Source organism: Pinus tabuliformis, chromosome 7 (assembly GCF_031772625.1).
Source record: "Pinus tabuliformis cultivar Carrire ecotype Pingquan chromosome 7, CPIR1, whole genome shotgun sequence".
In the NCBI taxonomy this organism is placed as follows: Eukaryota; Viridiplantae; Streptophyta; class Pinopsida; order Pinales; family Pinaceae; genus Pinus; species Pinus tabuliformis.
In genome coordinates this window covers 1,635,705,148-1,635,727,955 of record NC_142293.1, presented here as the reverse complement: position 1 = coordinate 1,635,727,955, position 22,808 = coordinate 1,635,705,148, and the positions used below count along the sequence as shown (strand labels likewise).

The following is a 22,808-nucleotide window of genomic DNA, read 5'->3' as shown; positions in this document are numbered from 1 at the left end:
AACTTTGCAATCTCATTCTCCAAACTGAAAACTGGAATCTTCTCACCTTCTTTTGCCGGATTATCTCTTTTTTGAGATTTATCCTTCGGTGCATTTGATGGCTGATCTATCTTAGCTACTGGTGATGATGGAGTTGTTGAAGGACCGACTATGTCTTTTCCTTTTGAGGAAACCGAGTCATTCTTTGCTGCAATGTCTTTCTTTTTCTGCACGGGATTTATAGGAATAGCTCGGCTTCTCAATTGCCTTTGATGTCCTTGCTGAGCTGATAAAGCGTTCAAGTACCCTCTTTGATATTCTTCGGATTCTTCTTCAAGTATTGCATCGTTTGACAAAATATAATGCTCATCTTGGGGAAAGACGAAATTACTCACCAATTCATCTTCTTCCGTAATATATGTGGGCATATCATCAGGAGTGAAGAAGTGATTTTCCTCTCCAACATTATCACCTTCATCTTCAGATTCTTGGCTAACAAAATTCTGCTGAAAGGGTGGTTTCATTTGCTGCTGAACTGCTGGCTCTTGTGCCTTTGTTTCTCGCTGCTTGATCCTATATTGTTGCTGCTGTTGACCTCTGAAATTAGGATTACGAATCTGAGGCTCCGGCTTGTCAATAGTAACCTTTTCAAATGTCCTTCTAAGATGCTCAAGTTCACGGAGAACAACTTGATTTGATGTGGATGCTTCCTCCTTGATTGTGACTCGCTTTTCTGCCTTCATCCTTGCTCTTTTATCATTCAAATTTGCCTCAACGCTGACAGCAATTTTCTACATTTCCTCCAAGGTAGGTAGATCTCTGTCTCTCAATGAATACGCCATCTCCGGATCAAAACCATCCGGGAACTTAAGAAGTGCTGATTTTCTAGATGGCCTCAAATCATCGGGAATAGCATTATAAACTGTATTGAACCTGATTATGTAATCTTGAACAGACTCACCCGGATTACGCTTGAGGTTGTTGTATTCGGCATTAATTTGAAGCGGATCCTTTCTGATTTCCCACCGATCTAAAAACTGATTCTGAAGTGCTTACAAAGTAGTAATGCTGTTAGCTGTCAAACCTCTGAACCATTTTCTAACTTCTCCTGCAAATGTTTGCACGAACAACCGCATGGTGACATCTTCCTCATCTAATTCATATAGATCAAAGAATGTGGTCATCTTGTCGATATGCTGCTGAGCGGTAATACTTTGTGGAGTTCCATCAAACATGGGGATTTTACTTTGATAATCAGCTGGCATATCATGAAGATTTGCAGGCAAAACCAGTGGGGCAAACTGAGCAGCCATTGCTCTAGGAGGGGGAGTAGGATGGGTATGAGGAGGTGGAGCTATGATAGCAGGGATTATAATAAGAGGAGGTGTAGTTTGTGGAGTTGGGGGAGTCGGAGGAGTAGGAGAAGAAGGAGGAGAACCGACTGTTGATTCGGGATAGGTGATTATAGGTGAAACTGAAACATAAGGAGGATAAGATTCTTCGTGAGTCATGATAGTAGATCCAATGTGCTCAGAGATATTCTCAACAAAATCAGCAAGGGTAGTAGCTTGAACACGTGACTGAAGATGTCTTAAGATGAAATTTTCAACCAATTTATTATGTCTTTCAAACTCAATAGCAGCTGCAAAATCGGGGTCAAGAACTAGAGAATCGAGCGCACTTTCAGACTTAGCTTTAAACAGAGACAACTCAAAGCTTTCGTCAAAATCTAACTCTTCAAGATAATAAAAAATAGCTGGGCATGAATGAGATCTGAAAATGGGTCTAGGATCTGTAGCCAGCTTGTTTTCTCAAAACCAAAAACTAGGAAAGAAAAAGCATTCAGCCTGTGAAAACTCTCAACCTATCATCCACGGCTCAGAGTTAACAATTATACTGGGATAGGATGTCAATGAAGCGCTATGTTCACAAGCTCACGGAGATAGACTGAAGCAGCGTTTATCTACTTGCGCTGATGTAAAACAAGAGCGTTTTCGAAGGCTACCTGACGTAACTTCAGGCTCCATCTAAGACTTATGAAATAACACGTCAATGAGAAAAGGATTAGATGTTCTCCCTAGTATGGTTGCCAGTATGTTAGCGCTTGAAATTTCACCTCAGGCTGAGAAAGGCAAACCTCAAGGCCACATCAAACCATTTAGCCTCGTAGCTAGCCCTACGGGGCAGGAGAAGGCTCTCTCCGTTCAATCTCGGTAGATCTGCAATGGGATGAGATGACCAACTAGGTAACACTAATATTAGGCTAGTAAACTGATCAGAAAGACTGATTTGGGGTTTTTTGGTTTTTGGTGGCAAATTGAGAAGAGGGCAATTTTGGGTGCGGGGATTAGACACAGTTTTTGCAGGGGGTTCTTTGGGGCGAAGTAGGAAACAATATTGATGCCTTAAACTGAGGTGAATGGATGAGAAAGATAGGTGAGGAGCTAAGGAGTGCAAACAATAACTTTGAATCCTCCTTAAACAGTAGAAAATATTGAAATTAAACAAACTTAAAAGCAGAGCATGGCAAGCATGAATTCTTACTTTAACACTTCATTTGTTTAATATACAGAAGTAAAGGAAGGAAATGAATCACATAACAAAGCTTACAAGAACATTTAGAAACACACCATCAACACATGAGTCCACAAGAATCCCAAAGAGGACTGCAAAACCTTGGTCTTCCTTAGCCAAAAATTGCAGAGATACAGTGAATAATACAATGATAGCTTCTCCCTCAAGAGTCCAACCATGAAAATGAGCAAGAAAGTACATAATATAGATGATATAACCTCTTTCCCTGCCTCCATGGGTCGAGCTCACTATCCTAGGATTTGTTTCAACCACTTCTAAACTAAGCACTACAAACTAGGCAGTCAAAACAACTTGCCTCTATAAACTTGGAAACCAATTCATACATTACATATTTACCCATTACATGAATGAATCTTCTAGAAGTGTTAAACAAGAGTAAAAGTGTCTTAGAGTTACAAAAATTACATCATAGGTAATCATCTTCAACCCCAAAAATTCAAACTGAGTCAAATCTGCGTTTTCTGGGCTGTACAGTGCAATCTGGCAAAAAACTGCCTGACAGGTCGCGCCCCCCTGCCTGACGGGTCGCGCCCATTTGGAGCTCTGTTTGAGGCACTTGTAGGTGGCCAAATTGAGCAAAAGTGGGCTTGTTAGAAAGGTCTATGAGTCTAATTTCTAACCCAACTTCAAGTTTTGAATTTGGAGTTCATTGTCCCTATCAAAAGCCAATTCTCCCAAGACAGCTTTCTGCAGTTCAAAAAAGTGGCAGAAAGTCAAAATTTTCATGTATTTTGACCTTCTGGAGGCCCAAAACTCCATAAAAACTCAAGTCCATCCATGGGCATATGTAACTTTGCATAAAAAATCAGGAAATGCTGAGTTTTTGTGAAAAGGAGTTTCCATGACAAAGGGTCTCACCGGGGGTGAGACCCGTTAAAGAGAAAAAACCTGTAAATTACCAAAAAATGCCAAAATTACCCAAAATTCTCAAAAAAAATTGGATTTGAGATGTGGCTAGGCTATTGAGTGCCATGATCTTTGAGTGAAGCCTCAGCCAAGATACGGAGTGGATTGGTCTTCTTCTTCCCTTTTAGGGCCTCGGACAACCGCCTTTGAAACATCTTCATTTTGGCCTTGCACACATGCATTCTTGCCCAGTAATGGTTTTTCATGTTCCTTAGAAATTTTTTTTCTTGGTTGGACTTAGCCAACAGCCTCTCTAAGTATGCTTTCTCCTGGATAAGCATAGACTCTCGGTCAGCAGGCAATGGGTCACCGGGTCTTCTACGGTTTAAGGTCCGGTCACTACGAATCCTCCATAGCTCATCAAGTGCTTTCTCCTCCTCCAACTGTTTGTTACGCTGCTCCAGGTAAGTGATGGTCCATTGGGCACCCTCAAATCTCCTCTGCAAAGCATCATTTTCAGCTCTGAGAGGCTGAATGATCTCCTTTGCCTCCTGGCTAGGAGAACTGATCTCAAGATCAACAAACTCAACATCGGGAACTCCTGATGGACCCTCATCAAGCATGGGCTCTTTGCCCCTCTCTGGTACCTCTTCTGGTGAAGAAAGTGAGACCCCTTCCACCTGCTGTGGAGATAGTACTCGCCTAGCTGCTGCAAATAAGGCCCTCGGGCCTTTCTGGTATGTAACCAGAGGTGAGGAGCTGACAGGTCTAGTGACAGGGATGTCATGCTAGTGTGACGGTCCTCCCTCCTCGTGAACAACCTCAGGATGTGGCTGTGATGGTGCTGTGAAAAACTCACGAGAGATGAACTCCTCCCATGAGATGCCCGGCTGAGTCAACTGATGCAAGACTATGAGTTGAATCAAACCATAATGACATAGGCTCCTGTACTGCTGGGCCGGGGTCTTCCTCTGTAACATGGGCACCATCCTCTGAATGTTCTGAAAGAAGAAAACTGGGATGTTCATCATCCTCACTCGGGTGAAGTGCATCAAGAGGCGAATGTGATATGAGTACACCTGTGAAAATCTGCCCTCACAGGTAAAATAGTGCATAATAAGCCTCATGATGGGAGCATACTCGCTCCGGAGAAATCTGAATGGAAAAACACCCGCCAAATGTCTCATGAATGGTGGCCGGACATAAGGCTCAAATTGAACAGTATCTAGCATCTTGCACTTATGCCACACCTCACCAACATTAGGTATCCCTGTAGCATGTGAAATCACCTCGGGTGTTAATGTAAAGTCCACCCCTACAAGGTTGACATGTCCATCATGCAAATGTAAAACAAAGAGGCGAGCCAACTCTCTGTGATGTTGAATCCGAGAGATCCTCTCACAAAACTGATAACAAGACATGTACTGAAAACAAGTGATTGCCATAGGACAAGCCTGTAATTCTACCAAAGATGTGGGCTCCTCTCGCTTATGACGTCCACCCTTAACACCCTTACAAGGCTTCCTCTGTACTTCAACCTCTGTAGATGATGAATGGTCATCACTTTTCTCATAAGTCTCGGTTTCTGACATGGTTTAGGAGCAAAGTGGACAAACTGTACTGCTATCTCTGCCTGTAAAAAGTGTTGAAATCTATGTTGTTTCAAGGGGAAAAAGACATGAGGTAAATGTTAGGGGAGGGACCTTTTAACAAGGAATTGGAAATATATAAATATAACAGGGAATTTTTAAGGAAAATGTTGCAAACCATTATGCATATAGGAATACATATTTGAGGGATATTGGGAAATCATTTGCAAAGATCACTGCATATGGGAAAAAACATGTATGAAAGTGAACATGGGAATATGCATACATGTATTAATAGGGGAGATAGGGAAACATATGCACAAAACTGCTGACGTATTCACCAACATTTTTATTGTTTACACATGCATATGGTGGAGGCAAATTAGGGTTTGAATTTGTGATGCTTTGGGAGAGGGGTAGGGTTTGCATTTTTAGTGATTAAGGAGAGGGGAGGATTTGTAGTTCATACATAAAATAGTATGGGGAAAAAGAGATATACATATAAGTGTGAATGAAAGGGGAAGATAAAAAAACACCTTGAAACAACACAAACCCCAGCACATTTTTCCCATTAACATTGCAGTCATATGAAGAGGTTTCACTTGCAAAATTTTGATCATTAAACATGTTCATGATATCCACGATTCATAACCAGCAACCATTCCATGTTTATAACACCTACCTCAAACGATTTGATGGCTTGGAGGGCGTTTGAGCGAATTTGTTTGGAGTTTGCAGAGATATAGTTCAACGGGTCGCGCACCACACCCAACGGGTCGCACCCCTCTGACGGGTCGCGCCCGTTGTTTTTCTGCACTGGAAACAACCCTCTGACGGGTCGCGCGCACCTGACGGGTCGTGCACCTGGTCTGACGGGTCGCGCACCAGTCTAATGCCCGAAATCACTCTTTTTTTTCTCCTTTCTCTTAATTACTCTCTCAAACCTCTCTTGCAAGCGTCTAGGATGCACAATGAGAGTGATAGGAGGGAATTTGGGTTTTATAAGTTTCATTTGAAAAAATTTCATTCACAAACCCACTTTCTAATGTTTTCTTTTTGACACTTTATAACACTGACTTTTTGGTTTCTTTTGTCTTGTATTTGACTCATTGAGTGCTTTGACTTGATTCTTTTTGCAGGTAGATCATCTGAGGGATCTTGGCAAGGGGACCAGGGTTGCATTTTGTCCACTGAAGACCTTTGAAATTTCATCACTTATTTACAAAAAGTTGAAAAATGACCTTGGCTTTAAAAACAGAGTTTTTAAATCCAAGGTGAAGATTAGCTGTACCAGATAAGAAATCTTGAAGAAACACTTTTACAATCATCCCTCTGGCTTGCTGAATACTCATTGATTTTTCAGACACATGACCCTGTAAACGTATTTGACCAAATCCCTAGACCTAGGAAATTGACCTCAAGACAAGACAAGACAAGCTTGAAAGAGCTAAATGACTGAAATCACCTGAACCAGCAATGCCAAGAGGGGTACAACACACTAGCTCCTCCATCAGGGTTATGGCATGCCTAACGGGATGCAAAAATTGACACTGATGAGACACCTACTTATGCAAATGCAAAGAACTTTGATCGCTGATGGAGGGCTTCAAGACCGACACTAACAGTTCGGGCGCCCATGCAAAATCGTTCGGGCGGGTCGTTTGAAGGCGCCCGTGTGAACTCGTTCGGGCGGGTCGTTTGAGGGCGCCCATGTGAACTCGTTCGGGCGGGTCGTTTGAGGGTGCCCGTGTCAACTCGTTCGGGCGGGTCGTTCGGGCGAGGGCCGTATCAAAAATGCTAAGTTGTGACCCGAGGTTGGCTTTGTGCACGTTCGTGCAGCTCATTTGCCCAACTCTCCCTTGTCGGTTCGTTTCGGTCGTTCGGGCGCCCATGCAAAATCGTTCGGGCGGGTCGTTTGAGGGCGCCCGTGTGAACTCATTCGGGCGGGTCGTTTGAGGGCGACCGTGTGAACTTGTTCGGGCGGGTCGTTCGGTCGGGTCATTTGAGGGCGCCCGTGTGAACTCGTTCGGGCGGGTCGTTCGGGCGAGGGCCGTATCAAAAATGCTAAGTTGTGACCCGAGGTTGGCTTTGTGCGTGTTCGTGCAGCTCGTTTGCCCGACTCTCCCTTGTCGGTTCGTTTTGGTCGTTCGGGCGGGTCGTTTGTGGGTGCCCGTGTGAACTCGTTCGGGCGGGTCGTTTGAGGGCGCCCGTGTGAACTCGTTCGGGCGGGTCGTTTGAGGGCGCCCGTGTGAACTCGTTCGGGCGGGTCGTTCGGGGGAGGGCCGTATCAAAAATGCTAAGTTGTGACCTGAGGTTGGCATTGTGCACATTCATGCAGCTCGTTTGCCTGGCTCTCCCTTGTCGATTCGTTTCGGTCGTTTGGGCGCCCACACAAAATCGTTCGGGCGGGTCGTTTGAGGGCGCCCGTGTGAACTCGTTCGGGCGGGTTGTTTGGGCGAGGGCCGTATCAAAAATGCTAAGTTGTGACCCGAGGTTGTCTTTGTGCACGTTCGTGCAGCTTGTTTGCCTGGGTCTCCCTTATCGGTTCGTTTCGGTCGTTCGGGCGCCCACGCAAAATCGTTCGGGCGGGTCGTTTGAGGGTGCCCATGTGAACTCGTTTGGGGAGGTCGTTTGGGCGCCCATGTAAAATCGTTCGGACGGGTCATTTGAGGGTGCCCGTGTGAACTCGTTCGGGCAGGTCGTTCGGGCGCGTCGTTTGAGGGCGCCCGTGTGAGCTCGTTCGGGCGGGTTGTTCGGGCGAGGTCCGTATCAAAAATGCTAAGTTGTGACCTGAGGTTGGCTTTGTGCACATTCGTGCTGCTCGTTTGCCCGGCTCTCCCTTGTCGCTTCGTTTCGGTCGTTCGAGCGCCCATGCGAAATCGTTCGGGCGGGTCGTTTGAGGGCGCCCGTGTGAACTCGTTCGGGGGAGGGCGCGCCCGGGCGAACGAGCCCGTATCAAAATTGCTAAGTTGTGACCCGAGGTTGGCTTTGTGCACGTTCATGCAGCTCGTTTGCCCGACTCTCCCTTGTCGCTTCTTTGGGTCGTTCGGGCGGGTCGTTTGAGGGAGCCCGCGTGAACTCGTTCGGAAGGGTCGTTCGGGTGAGGGCGCGCCCGGGCGAACGAGCCCTTATCAAAAATGCTAAGTTGTGACCCGAGGTTGGTTTTCTGCACATTCGTGCAGCTCGTTTTCTTGGCTCTCCCTTGTCGCTTCGTTTGGGTCGTTCGGGCGGGTCGTTTGAGGGCGCCCGCGTGAACTCGTTGGGGCGGGTCGTTCGGGCTAGGGCGCGCCCGGGAAAACGAGCCCAGATCAAAAATTCTAAGTTGTGACCGGAGGTTGGCTTTGTGCACGTTCGTGCAGCTCGTTTGCCTGACTCTCCCTTGTCGCTTCGTTTCAGTCGTTCGGGCGGGTCGTTTGAGGGTGCCCGTGTGAACTCGTTCAGGCAGGTCGTTCGGGCGAGGGCGCACCCGGGCGAACGAGCCCGTATCATAAATGCTAAGTTGTGACCTGAGGTTGGCTTTGTGCATGTTCGTGCAACTCGTTTGCCCGGCTCTCCCTTGTCGCTTCGTTTCGGTCATTCGGGCGCCCATGCGAAATCGTTCAGGCGGGTCGTTTGAGGGCACCCATGTGAACTCGTTCGGGCGAGGGTGCGCCCGAGAAAACGAGCCCGTATCAGAAATGCTAAGTTGTGACCCGAGGTTGGCTTTGTGCAAGTTCATTCAGCTCGTTTTCCCAGCTCTCCCTTGTCGCTTCGTTTCTGTCGTTCGGGCGGGTCGTTTGAGCGCGCCAGCGTGAACTCGTTCGGGTGGGTCGTTCGGGCGAGGGCGCGCCCGGGCGAACGAGCCCCTATCAAAAATTCTAAGTTGTGACCCGAGGTTGGCTTTGTGCACGTTTGTGCAGCTCGTTTTCCCGGCTCTCCCTTGTCGCTTCGTTTCGGTCGTTCGGGCGGGTCGTTTGAGCGTGCCAGTGTGAACTCGTTCGGGTGGGTCGTTCGGGCGAGGGCGCGCCTGGGCGAACGAGCCTGTATCAAAAATGCTAAGTTGTGACCCGAGGTTGGCTTTGTGAATGTTCGTGCAGCTCATTTGCCCGTCTCTCCCTTGTCGCTTCGTTTCGGTCGTTCGAGCGCCCATGCGAAATCGTTCGAGCGGGTCGTTTGAGTGCGCCCATGTGAACTCGTTTGGGCGAGGGCGCGCTCGGGTGAACGAGCCCGTATCAAAAATGCTAAGTTGTGACCCGAGGGTGGCTTTGTGCACGTTCATGCAACACGTTTGCCCGACTCTCCCTTGTCGCTTCGTTTCGGTCGTTCAGGCGCCCCTGGGAAATCGTTCGGGCGGGTCGTTTGAGGGCGCCCATGTGAACTCGTTCGGGAGAGGGCGCACCCGGGCGAACGAGCCCATATCAAAAATGCTAAGTTGTGAACCAAGGTTGGCTTTGTGCACGTTCGTGCAGTTCGTTTGCCTGACTCTCCCTTGTCGCTTCGTTTGGGTCGTTCGGGCGGGTTGTTTGAGGGCGCCCACGTGAACTCGTTGGGGCGGGTCGTTCGGGCGAGGGCGCGCCCGGGTGAATGAGCCCGTATCAAAAATGCTTAGTTGTGACCCGAGGTTGGCTTTGTGCACGTTCGTGCAGCCCGTGTTCCCGGGTCTCCCTTGTCGCTTCGTTTGGGTCGTTCGGGCGGGTCATTTGAGGGCGCCGACATGAACTCGTTGGGGTGGGTCGTTCAGGCGAGGGCGCGCCCGGGCAAACGAGCCCATATCAAAAATGCTAAGTTATGACCCGAGGTTGGCTTTGTGCACGTTCGTGTAGCTCGTTTGCCCAGCTCTCCCTTGTCGCTTCGTTTGGGTCGTTCGGGCGGGTCGTTTGAGGGTGCTCGCGTGAACTCGTTCGGGCGGGTCGTTCGGGCGAGGGCGCGCCCGGGCGAACGAGCCCGTATCAAAAATGCTAAGTTGTGACCCGAGTTTGGCTTTGTGCACGTTCATGCAGCTCGTTTGCTCGGCTCTCCCTTGTCGCTTCGTTTCCATCGTTCGGGCGGGTCGTTTGAGGGCACCCGCGTGAACTCGTTCGGGCGGGTCGTTCGGGAGAGGGCGCGCCCCGACGAACGAGCCCGTATCAAAAATGCTAAGTTGTGACCCGAGGTTGGCTTTGTGCACGTTCGTGCAGCTCGTTTGCCCGGCTCTCCCTTGTGGCTTTGTTTTGGTCTTTTGGGCGCCCACACAAAATCGTTTGGGCGGGTCGTTTGAGGGCACCCGTGTGAACTCTTTTGGGCGGGTCGTTCGGGTGAGGGCGTGCCCGGGATAACGAGCCCATATCAAAAATGCTAAGTTGTGACCCGAGGTTGGCTTTGTGCACGTTCATGCAGCTCATTTTCCCAGCTCTCCCTTGTCGCTTCGTTTCGGTCGTGCGGGCACCCTTGCAAATTTGTTCGGGCGAGGGCGCGCATGGGCCAACGAGCCTGTATGGAAAATGCTAAGTTGTGACCTAAGGTTGGCTTTGTCCATGTTCTTGCTGCTCCTTTGCCCAGCTCTCCCTTGCTGCTTCGTTTCAGTCATGTGGGGGCCCATTCAAATTCCAGATGATCCGAGCGACAAGTTTTCATTCCGTGTGAAAGGTGGGTTGGTAATTGAGTTGTGTTTTCAGGTTTGCCTGAACGATGGCCTTGGGTCGTTTGTAGGGCGGCCGATTTTCATCTTCTCTCCATCCCCACTCGGTAGCGCATGAGCGGTAATGTTGGCCAGGCTTGACCTGGGAGGCATATGTGAACAATTCCCCTTCCGCTCTCCAAGTTATTGGAGTTGTATGGGCTGTTGTTGTGTGGCTCCCTAGCTCGTCTTGGTCCCCGCGTCCCCCTTCAGATGATACCAGCGATAGGTTTTATTTCCGTGTGAAAGGTGGGTTGGTAATTGAGTTGTGTTTTCACGTTTTCCTGAACGATGGCCTTGGGTCGTTTGTAGAGCGGTCGATTTTCATCTTCTCTCCATCCCCGCTCGGTAGCACATGAGCGGTAATGTTGGCCAGGCTCGGCCTGGGGCTCGGCCTGGGAGGCATATGTGAACAATTCCCCTTCCGCTCTCCAAGTTCTTGGAGCTATATGGGCTGTTGTTGTGTTGCTCCCTAGCTCGTCTTGGTCCCTGTGTGCCCCTTCAGATGATACCAGCGACAGGTTTCCTTTCCGTGTGAAAGGTGGGTTGGTAATTGAGTTGTGTTTTCGCGTTTGCCTGAACGATGGCCTTGGGTCCTTTGTAGGGTGGCCGATTTTCATCTTCTCTCCATCCCCACTCGGTAGCGCATGAGCGGTAATGTTGGCCAGGTTCGGTCTGGGAGGCATATGTGAACAATTCCCCTGCTGCTCTCCAAGTTCTTGGAGCTGTATGGGCTGTTGTTGTGTGGCTCCCTGGCTTGTCTTGGTCCCCGCGTGCCCCTTCAGATGATACCAGTGACAGGTTTTCTTTCCGTGTGAAAGGTGGGTTGGTAATTGAGTTGTGTTTTCGCGTTTGCCTGAACGATGGCCTTGGGTCATTTGTAGGGCGGTCAATTTTCATCTTCTCTCCATCCCCACTCAGTAGCGCATGAGCGGTAATGTTGGCCAGGCTCGGCCTGGGAGGCATATGTGAACAATTCCCCTTCCGCTCTCCAAGTTCTTGGAGCTGTATGGGCTATTGTTGTGTGGCTCCCTGGCTCGTCTTGGTCCCCGCGTGCCCCTTTAGATGATACCAGCGACCGGTTTTCTTTCCGTGTGAAAGGTGGGTTGGTAATTGAGTTGTGTTTTCGCGTTTCCCTGAACGATGGCCTTGGGTCGTTTTTTGGGCAGCCGATTTTCATCTTCTCTCCATCCCCACTCGGTAGCACATGAGCGGTAATGTTGGCCAGGCTCAGCCTGGGAGGCATATGTGAACAATTCCCCTTCCGCTCTCCAAGTTCTTGGAGCTGTATGGGCTATTGTGGTGTGGCTCCCTGGCTCGTCTTCGTCCCCCCGTGCCCCTTCAGATGATACCAGTGACAGGTTTCCTTTCCATGTGAAAGGTGGGTTGGTAATTGAGTTGTGTTTTCGCGTGTGCCTGAACGATGGCCTTGGGTCGTTTGTAGGGTCACCGATTTTCATCTTCTCTCCATCCCCACTCGGTAGCGCATGAGAGGTAATGTTGGCCACGCTTGGCCTGTGAGGCATATGTGAACAATTCCCCTTCCTCTCTCCAAGTTCTTGGAGCTGTATGGGCTGTTGTTGTGTGGCTCCCTGGCTCGTCTTGGTCCCCGCGTGCCCCTTCAGATGATACCAGCGACAGGTTTTCTTTCCGTGTGAAAGGTGGGTTGGTAATTGAGTTGTGTTTTCGCATTTGCCTGAACGATGGCCTTGGGTCGTTTGTAGGGCGGCCGATTTTCATCTTCTCTCCATCCCCACTCAGTAGCGCATGAGCGGTAATGTTGGCCAGGCTCAGCCTGGGTGGCATATGTGAACAATTCCCCTTCCACTCTCCATGTTCTTGGAGTTGTATAGGCTGTTGTTATGTGGCTCCTTGGCTCGTCTTGGTCCCCGCGTGCCCCTTCAGATGATACCAGTGACAGGTTTCCTTTCCGTGTGAAAGGTAGGTTGGTAATTGAGTTGTGTTTTCGCGTTTGCCTGAACGATGGCCTTGGGTCGTTTGTTGGGCGGCCGATTTTCATCTTCTCTCCATCCCCACTCGGTAGCGCATGAGCGGTAATGTTGGACAGGCTCGGCCTGGGAGGCATATGTGAACAATTCCCCTTCCGCTCTCCAAGTTCTTGGAGCTGTATGAGCTATTGGGGTGTGGATCCCTAGCTCGTCTTGGTCCCCCCGTGCCCCTTCAGATGATACCAGCGACAGGTTTCCTTTCCGTGTGAAAGGTGGGTTGGTAATTGAGTTGTGTTTTCGCGTGTGCCTAAACGATGGCCTTGGGTCGTTTGTAGGGTCGCCAATTTTCATCTTCTCTCCATCCCCACTCGGTAGCGCATGAGTGGTAATGTTGGCCAGACTCGGCCTGTGAGGCATATGTGAACAATTCCACTTCCGCTCTCCAAGCTCTTGGAGCTATATTGGATGTTGTTGTGTGGCTCCCTAGCTCGTCCTGGTCCCCCTTGTTCCCCTCCAAATGATACCACCGACAGGTTTCCTTTCCATGTGAAAGGTGGGTTGGTAATCGAGTTGTGTTTTTGCATGTGCCTGAACGATGGCCTTGGGTCGTTTGTAGGGTCACCGATTTTCATCTTCTCTCCATCCCCACTCGGTAGCGCATGAGCGGTAATGCTAGCCACACTCGGCCTTGGAGGCATATGTGAACAATTCCCCTTCCGCTCTCCATGTTCTTGTAGTTGTTTCAGCTGTTGTGGTGTGGCTCCCTGGCTCGTCCTGGTCCCCGCGTGCCCCTCCAAATGATACCAGCGACAGGTTTTCTCTCCGTGTGAAAGGTGGGTTGGTAATCGAGTTGTGTTTTCGGGTTTGCCTGAATGATGGCCTTGGGTCATTTATAGGGTGGCCGATATCTTCTCTCCATCCCCACTCAGTAGCACATGAGCAGTAATGTTGGCCAGGCTCGGCCTGGGAGACATATGTGAACAATTCCCCTTCCGCTCTCCAAGTTCTTGGAGCTGTATGGGTTGTTGTGGTGTGGCTCCCTGGCTCGTCCTGGTCCCCGCGTGCCCCTCCAGATGATACCAGCAGCAGGTTTTATTTCCGTGTGAAAGGTGTGTTGGTAATCAAGTTGTGTTTTTGGGTTTGCCTGAATGATGGCCTTCGGTCGTTTGTAGGGTGGACGATTTTCATCTTCTATCCATCCCCACTCGGTAGCGCATGAGCGGTAATGTTGGCCAGGCTCGGCCTGGGAGGCATATGTGAAAAATTCCCCTTCCGCTCTCCAAGTTCTTGGAGCTGTATGGGTTTTTGTGGTGTGGCTCCTTGGCTCGTCCTGGTCCCCTCGTGCCCCTCCCGATGATACCAGCGGTAGGTTTTCTTTCCATGTAAAAGGTTGGTTGGTGATCGAGTTGTGTTTTCGGGTTTGCCTGAACGATGGCCTTGGGTCATTTGAAGGGCGGCAGATTTTCGTCTTCACTCCATCCCCACTTAGTAGCACATGAGCGGTAATGTGGGCCATGCTCATCCCCGTCCCTCTTTCCCATCCCAACGATAAGAATGTTGAAAGTTTTCTCGGCGCTCCTTTGAGCATTCGTTCTTGCGGGTCCCAGATGGAAGCCCCAAAACTCTGTCGTTGCCTATGTCGCTATCGTGCCCGTCGGTTGTTGCGAATAGAGAATTTCGATTAGGCTGGGCAGCCATTTGTGGCTCCATTGAAATTGGCTCCTCGTTATATTTTTCACCTCCTCCCTATTTGGTGTGGAGGGTTTTGCTTTTCGTGTGAAAGGTGGGTTGGTAATTGAGTTGGTTTTTCGGGTTTGCCTCAAGAATGGCCTAGGGTCGTTTGTAGGGTGTCCGATTTTTATCTTCTCTCCATACCCACTCGGTAGCGCATGAGCGGTAATGTTGGCCATGCTTGTCCTTGGAGGCATATGTGAACAATTCCCCTTCTGCTTCAAGTTTTGGGAGTTGTATGGGTTGTTGTGGCGTGGCTCCTTGTGATGGCTAGCCTCTTCATTGTTCGGCTCTTTATGGTGCCAGTGTCTTGTGCTTGTACACTTTCCGTGTTGGCATTGTCGGTTGAGATGCATACATTTAATAGGGACGTGGAAGGGTTTTGGTTGTAAACCGCCTACCCTCCCTCTTGCTTGCTTTTTCCATCGGGTGATGTGAGGCGCTGTTCTCCTTGTTGTAAAGTCAAGGGTTGGCATTCCAATCAAAGTGCACATCGTTCGTGGTTGCGTTGGCTTTGAGGTTTTGATAGATGTGTTGGCCCATATGTTTGATCGAGGGGTCAGCTTTTCCCTTGCATCTTGCGTGTGTGGCAGGCTTTTGCGGTTGGAAATGTTAAGTCACAACGTTTATGGGCATTTGTTGTTTCAATTGTGTATGCGCTTGTGGTCCAATGGGGAGGAGGCTTTCTACTATAGTCATCGATGGTGGGGGCTATTTGGAAGAAGGATTTTGAGGTGGAATGCTTCGACCTCCCTCCTTTGCGTGGAGGTGGCCGTAGGGGAAAATTATTCATCGTCCGGTCGATAAAGCTGTGGGAAATCTCCTATGTTGCCTGTACGTAGGGTGCGTTGGGTGCGGAGCTGCCCGATCCCTCCTCCTGTTCGGATATGTGTCCTTGTATTGTGTAGCGACCCTCTTGATTTGCATTTGCTTCCTTCCTTTGCCTTTGCATCGTGGTTGTCGCAGGCGGTCAAGTGATCAAGGTCCACCGTTAGCTGGCGCGGGTGGACTCCTAGGTGGCCTCGGTGCGTGGCGTGGAGGGTCGGGGGGCATTTCTAAGAGAGGTTGTGGGCTCGGTTGGTCTTGTTGTTTTGTTTCCTTCCGTTTCCTTTGCATTGAGGCTGCCGCAGGCGATCATGCGATCGAGGTCCATCGTTGCTGCTGTCCGGGTGGACTCCTAGGTGGCCTCTCTGCTGGGAACGTTGGGGGGCACTTGTTGTTTCAATTGTGTATGTGCTCGTGGTCCAATGGGGAGGAGGCTTGCTACTATAGTCATCGATGGTGGGGGCTATTTGGAAGAAGTATTTCGAGGTGGAACACTTCGACCTCCCTCCTTTGCGTGGAGGTGGCCGTAGGGGAAAATTATTCATCGTCCGGTCGGTAAAGCTGTGGGAAATCCCCTAGGTTGCCTGTACATAGGGTGCGTGGGGTGCGGAGCTGCCCGATCCCTCCTCTTGTTCGGATATGTGTCCTTGTATTATGTAGCGACCCTCTTGATTTGCATTTGCTTCCTTCCTTTGCCTTCGCATCATGGTTGCCGCAGGCAGTCAAGTGATCGAGGTCCACTGTCAGCTGGCGCGGGTGGACTCCTAGGTGGCCTCGGTGCGTGGCGTGGAGGGTCGGGGGGCATTTCTAAGAAGAGGTTGTGGGCTCGGTTGGTCTTATTTGGAAGAAGGATTTCGAGGTGGAACGCTTCGACCTCCCTCCTTTGCGTGGAGGTGGCCGTAGGGGAAAATTATTCATCGTCTGGTCGGTAAAGCTGTGGGAAATCTCCTAGGTTGCCTGTACGTAGGGTGCGTGGGGTGCGGGGTTGCTCGATCCCTCCTCCTGTTCGGATATGTGTCCTTGTATTGTGTAGCGACCCTCTTGATTTGCATTTGCTTCCTTCCTTTGCCTTCGCATCGTGGTTTCCGCAGTGGTCAAGTGATCGAGGTCCACCGTCAGCTGGCGCGGGTGGACTCCTAGGTGGCCTCGGTGCGTGGCGTGGAGGGTCGGGGGGCATTTCTAAGAAGAGGTTGTGGGCTCGGTTGGTCTTATTTGGAAGAAGGATTTCGAGGTGGAACGCTTCGACCTCCCTCATTTGCATGGAGGTGGCCGTAGGGGAAAATTATTCATCGTCTGGTCGGTAAAGCTGTGGGAAATCCCCTAGGTTTCCTGTACGTAGGGTGCGTGGGGTGCGGGGCTACCCGATCCCTCCTCCTGTTCGGATATGTGTCCTTGTATTGTGTAGCGACCCTCTTGATTTGCATTTGCTTCCTTCCTTTGCCTTCACATCGTGGCTGCCGCAGCGGTCAAGTGATCGAGGTCCACCGTCAGCTGCCGTGGGTGGACCGCCTAGGTGGCCTCGGTGCATGGCGTGGAGGGTTGGGGGGCATTTCTAAGAGAGGTTGTGGGCTCGGTTGGTCTTGTTGTTTTGTTTCCTTCTGTTTCCTTTGCATTGAGGCTGCCGCAGGCAATCATGCGATCGAGGTCCATCGTTGCTGCTGCCCGGGTGGACTCCTAGGTGGCCTCTCTGCGGGGAGGGTTGGGGGGCACTTGTTGTTTCAATTGTGTATGCACTCGCGGTCCAATGGGGAGGAGGCTTGCTACTATAGTCATCGATGGTGGGGGCTATTTGGAAGAAGGATTTCGAGGTGGAACCCTTCGACCTCCCTCCTTTGCATGGAGGTGGCCGTAGGGGAAAATTATCCATCGTCCGGTCAGTAAAGCTGTGGGAAATCCCCTAGGTTGCCTGTACGTAGGGTGCGTGGGGTGCGGGGCTGCCTGATCCCTCCTCCTGTTCGGATATGTGTCCTTGTATTGTGTAGCGACCCTCTTGATTTGCATTTGCTTCCTTCCTTTGCCTTCGCATCGTGGTTACCATAGCGGTCAAGTGATCGAGGTCCACCGTCAGCTGCCGCGGGTGGACCACCTAGGTGACCTCGGTGCATGGCGTGGAGGGTCGGGGGGAATTTCTAAGAGAGGTTGTGGGATCTATTGGTCTTGTTTTGTTTCCTTCAGTTTCCTCTTTGCATTGAGGCTGCCGTAGGCGACCATGCGATCGAGATCCATCGTTGCTGCTGCGCGGGTGGACTCTTAGGTGGCCCCTGTGCGGGGAGGGGAGGTGTGGGTTGGGGGGCATTTCTAAGAGAGGTTGCGGGCTCGGTTTGTCTTGTATGATTTCCTTCCCTTGCCTTTGTGTTGAGGCTGCCGCAGGCGATCATCCGATCGAGGTCCACTGTTGCTGCTGTCCGGGTGGACTCCTAGGTGGCATCGGTGTGGGGCGGGGAGTGGCCTTGGTGGGTTGTGGCTCGGCAGGTCTGCCCATTTGTTTGCCATGTCCTTGGCATGTTGCGTGTGCTTCTTTCTTGGGATGCAAGAGGTGCAAGGCATAAAATTTTTACATGATATTTTAACGTCTCTTTGACTTGATGGTGTTCAGGTTGGCTCTCGGTAAGAGAGCGCCCAGAATGCCCTTTGAAGTGGGAGGGTGCTACCTGGTTGATCCTGCCAGTAGTCATATGCTTGTCTCAAAGATTAAGCCATGCATGTCTAAGTATGAACTAATTCAGACTGTGAAACTGCGGATGGCTCATTAAATCAATTATATTTTTTTTGATGGTACCATACTACTCGGATAACCGTAGTAATTCTAGAACTAATACGTGCACCAAGTCCCGACTCTTTGGAAGGGATGAATTTTTTAGATAAAATGTCAGCGCGGGCTTGCCCGCTTCTCTGGTGAATCATGATAACTCGACGGATCGCACAGCCCTTGTGCTGGCGATGCTTCATTCAAATTTCTGCCCTATCAAATTTCGATGGTAGGATAGAGGCCTACCATGGTGGTGACGGGTGACGGAGAATTAGGGTTCGATTCCGGAGAGGGAGCCTGAGAAATGGCTACCACATCCAAGGAAGGCAGCAGGCGCACAAATTACCCAATCCTGACATGGGGAGGTAGTGACAATAAATAACAATACTGGGCTCATCGAGTCTGGTAATTGGAATGAGTACAATCTAAATCCCTTAACGAGGATCCATTGGAGGGCAAGTCTGGTGCCAGCATCCGTGGTAATTCCAGCTCCAATAGCGTATATTTAAGTTGTTGCAGTTAAAAAGCTCGTAGTTGGATCTTGGGTCGTAAGGGTCGATCCACCTACCCGGTGTGCACCTGCCCTTCCGTCCCTTTTGTCGTCAGTGTGCTCCTGGCCTTAATTGGTTGGGTCGTGGTTCCGGCGCTGTTACTTTGAAAAAATTAGAGTGCTCAAAGCAAGCTTATGCTATGAATACATTAGCATGGAATAACGTGATATGAGTCTGGTCCTATTGTGTTGGCCTTTGGGATCAGAGTAATGATTAATAGGGACTGTCGGGGGCATTCGTATTTCATTGTCAGAGGTGAAATTCTTGGATTTATGAAAGACGGACCACTGCGAAAGCATTTGCCAAGGATGTTTTCATTAATCAAGAACGAAAGTTGGGGGCTCGAAGACGATCAGATACCGTCCTAGTCTCAACCATAAACGATGCCGACCACAGATCGGCGGATGTTGCTCTAAGGACTCCGCCAGCACCTTCTAAGAAATCAGAGTGTTTGGGTTTCGGGGGGAGTATGGTCGCAAGGCTGAAACTTAAAGGAATTGACGGAAGGGCACCACCAGGAGAGGAGCCTGCGGCTTAATTTGACTCAAAACGGGGAAACTTACCAGGTCCAGACATAGTAAGGATTGACAGATTGAGAGCTCATTCTTGATTCTATGGGTGGTGGTGCATGGCCGTTCTTAGTTGGTGGAGCAATTTGTCTGGTTAATTTCGATAACGAACGAGACCTCAGCCTGCTAACTAGCTACGTGGTGGTTCCCCTTCGCGGCCAGCTTCTTAGAGGGACTATGGCCGTTTAGGCCATGGAAGTTTGAGGCAATAACAGGTCTGTGATGCCCTTAGATGTTCTGGGCCGCACGCTCGCTACACTGATGCAGCCAACGAGTTTTTATTCCTCGTTCAAGAGGATCGGGAAATCTTCTCAAATTGCATCGTGATGGGGATAGACCATTGCAATTATTGGTCTTCAACGAGGAATTCCTAGTAAGCGCGTGTCATCAACTCGTGTTGACTACGTCCCTGCCCTTTGTACACACCGCCCGTCGCTCCTACCGATTGAATGATCCGGTGAAATGTTCGGATTGCGTCAACGATGGCGGTTCGCCGCCGTCGACGTCGTGAGAAGTTCATTGAACCTTATCATTTAGAGAAAGGAGAAGTCGTAACAAGGTTACCGTAGGTGAACCTGCGGTAGGATCATTGGTAGCAGGGGTTTTCTTTTTTGGTTCGGGTTGGTTGGGTGTCGATTGCGATGTGGGACTTTGTGGTGCGTCTCTAGGGGAGCGGGTTTGGTGTTTGGCGGGAACATCGTTGGTTGCTTGTCTCGAGGTAATGCTTGCTTTTTCGTGTGTGCTTGCAAGCCATGCTTGTGCTTGTCCCACCCATCCTTTGTTCCCCCCCCCCCCCCAATGTGTTTCTGCAGGGGGTTCGGAAGCTTGTTTCTTGGGAGCCCTTCCGACAATCTATTCGACCGGGCATGGTTGCTCCAGAGTTGAGGTGCTTGGTAAAACCGATGGATAAATTCGGACTCATTCGTAGTGGCGGTGCTCGGTCTTTTGTTCGTTGGAAGGCATGGGCCAAGGGTATGGGCTTCCATAGTTGGTTCTCTCGAAAAGGCGGTGGCGGTTGATGTGTTGCTTGGGTGAGCCTTTTCGCTGGTGGTTGGGTCGAGGGAGTGGTTGCGCGCGCGCCTGGTAGCTCAAACCTTCCATGAGGCGAGATTGTCGGGGTGCGGTCAAGTATGGGATGGATGAAGAGCGGATCAACCCATTGGGCTGGCCACCCTAGTCCCTCCCGACCGTTCCTCGACATGCCCTCGCGGAAGGGTTGGGTGTCCAGGTAATGAAAAACCCATCCCTCGGTCTGAGCTCCATCGAGATCGCAATTTTCCCTGCCGACGGGCATGAGGGTGGCAATCTTACCTCGTGCCTTTGCCGTCAAGGGAATTCCTCGTCCTCTCGTGAGCCACTCCCCTTCTCAGGGAAAAAGAAGTAGCGAGTTGTGTCTTTGTTCCTCCTTTGGATTGTGGGTTTTTTGTGGGACTCGCGTCATTTCTTCTTTACGTGGTGTGCGCTTTGCGAACGTCCCTCTCTCTAGTGGCCTTGCACCATCGATGTATTTGTGGTTGGCGGCTTTCTCCAGCGTTGAGTGTCAGCCCGTGACAACTCCTCTTTGGAGTTTGATTCTTTGACCCCCCTTGACTCTCTCGCTGGAAAGGTTGTCGGGTGTTTTGTACATGGAGGGGTGCAATAGCAGGGTGGGTTTGTGTTGTGGGTAGCGGTCTATTTGTCGTTTGAAGCCTTGTGTCGTTGGGTTGGGGGGGCTGTTTGCCTCTCAATGACGTGCTCCAGACACTGGTCTCATCGTGGCCCTCGTCTTTTCTATTGGTCAATTTTTGGGTTGTGATTTATTTGCTTGGTTGTTTGCTATGTTGTAGAGTTGGAAAGGGTGTTGTGATGAATGCATGTGGGAGGGTGTGAAGAGGTGGGACGCTTTTTTGATTGGGTGCCTTGTTTGATTTATTTTTGGTTAGCGGACATCTTGTTCGGCGTGCTGTTGAGCTTCTCTCTTTTCTTGGGATCTTTGTTTCTTTGGTGTTGTTTTCTTCCCTTCTTCCTTTTGCCCCTAGCCTTATGGAGGAGAGGTGGGATTGTTGTGGATTGGTGTTCGGGAAGGACGAAAAGTAGTACGAGTTTCCAGGGTGGCCACCCTAGTCCTTCTCGATCGCTGTCCCCTGCAGTTCCCCCCTTTTTCCGAAGGTGCGGGGTTTGGGAAGCTTGTTCTATGTTTGAGCCTCCCCTTGTGAGCCGGTAGCCACGTTTGATATCTCTTGCTTTCGTGTTGTTTTCTTCCCTTCTTGCTTTTGGACCCTTAGCTTTACAGAGAAAAGGTGGGATTTTTGTGGATTGGTGTTCAGGAAGGACGAAAAGCAGTGCGAGTTCCGAGGGTGGCCACCCTAGTCCTTCTCGATCGCTGTCCCCTGCAGTTCCCCCCCTTTTTGCAAAGGCACGGGGGTGGGGAAGCTTGTTCCCTGTTTGAGCCTCCCCCTGTGAGCCGGTGGACGCGTTTGATATCTCTCTTTCTTTCATGTTGTTTTCTTCCCTTCTTTCAGCCCCTAGCTTTACGGAGAAAAGGTGGGATTGTTGTGGATTGGTGTTCGGGAAGGACGAAAAGCAGTGAGAGTTCCCAGGGTGGCCCCTAGCTTTATGGAGAAAGGGTGGGATTGTTGTGGATTGGTGTTCCAGAAGGACAAAACGCGATGCGAGCTCCCAGGGTGGCCACCCTCATGCTTCTCGATCGTCGTCCCCTTCAATTCCCCCCTTTTTCCGAAGGCACAGGGCTTGGGAGGCTTGCGCTTTGTTTGTGCTTTGTTTTCTACCCTGTTCTCTTCCTTTCGGTCCCTAGCTCTACGGAGAAAAGGGGGAATTGTTGTGGGCTGGTGTCGGGGAAGGGCTAAAAGCAGTGCGAGCTCCCGGGGTGGCCACCCTAGTCCTTCTCGATCGTTGTCCCACGCATTTCCCCCCTTTTTGCGAGGGCGTGGGGCTGGGGGGAAATTGTCCTCTGTTCGAGCCTCCCCCCGTGAGGGGGTTAGACGCCTTTGTTTCTCTTTCTCTCATGCGTTTTTCCTCCTTTTGCCCCTTGGCCTTACATTTGTTGTGGGGGGGTTGCCCCTATTCAGTTTTGTGGCCGATATTTTGGTAGTACGTGGAAACGACTCTCGACAACGGATATCTCGACTCTTGTTACGATGAAGAACGTAGTGAAATGCGATACTTAGTGTGAATTGCAGAATCCCGTGAATCATCGAGTTTTTGAACACAATTTGCGCCCGAGGCCTCGGTCGAGGGCACGTCTGTCTGGGCGTCGCATCCCATTCAAACGCGCTCCTTGCAATATGCTAGAGAGTAGCGGAGCTGGTCGTCCTTGCTCCGTGCGGTCGGCTGAAATACCTCAAGCGATGTTTCGTGGCGTGCGTCGGCGAGCGGTGATCTTGTCCCCTTGGATGGGCAGTCGGCGTTAGCCGATGCGGCCTTTGTGTGGCATCGCTCGAACTTGCTTTTCTCTCTCTTATCCTCCCATGGGGTAGGGCGGATTTAGCTCCAACTTTGTGACCTCAGCTCAGGCGAGAACACCCACTAAGTTTAAGCATATAATTAAGCGGAGGAAAAGAAACTTACAAGGATTTCCCTAGTAGCGGCGAGCGAACCGGGAAGAGCCCAACATGAAAATCAGGCGGCGGTGGCGCCTGAATTGTAGTCTGTAGAATCATCCTCAGCGGCGGAACTGGGCCAAGTCCCTTGGAAGGGGGCGCCTGAGAGGATGACAGCCCCGTCGGCCCGGGACCCTGTCGCATCACGAGGCGTTGTCAGCGAGTCGGGTTGTTTGGGAATGCAGCCCTAA

The 22,808-nt window shown here is 50.5% G+C and overlaps 3 non-coding genes across 3 annotated transcripts in view; all 3 read left to right on the top strand.

Moving 5' to 3' along the window:
• Window positions 1-17,797: 17,797 nt before the first annotated feature.
• On the top strand, window positions 17,798-19,610 carry LOC149254581 (18S ribosomal RNA). The gene has a single exon (XR_016267645.1). It is a non-coding gene; the product is annotated as an 18S ribosomal RNA (ribosomal RNA).
• Window positions 19,611-22,120: 2,510 nt separating this feature from the next.
• On the top strand, window positions 22,121-22,274 carry LOC149254580 (5.8S ribosomal RNA). The gene has a single exon (XR_016268055.1). It is a non-coding gene; the product is annotated as a 5.8S ribosomal RNA (ribosomal RNA).
• A 242-nt stretch (window positions 22,275-22,516) lies between these two features.
• Window positions 22,517-22,808, top strand: part of LOC149254579 (25S ribosomal RNA) — a 3,385-nt gene continuing 3,093 nt past the window's right edge. The window contains exon 1 of the ribosomal RNA XR_016267734.1: window positions 22,517-22,808. This exon is cut by the window's right edge and continues 3,093 nt beyond it. This is a non-coding gene — a ribosomal RNA (25S ribosomal RNA).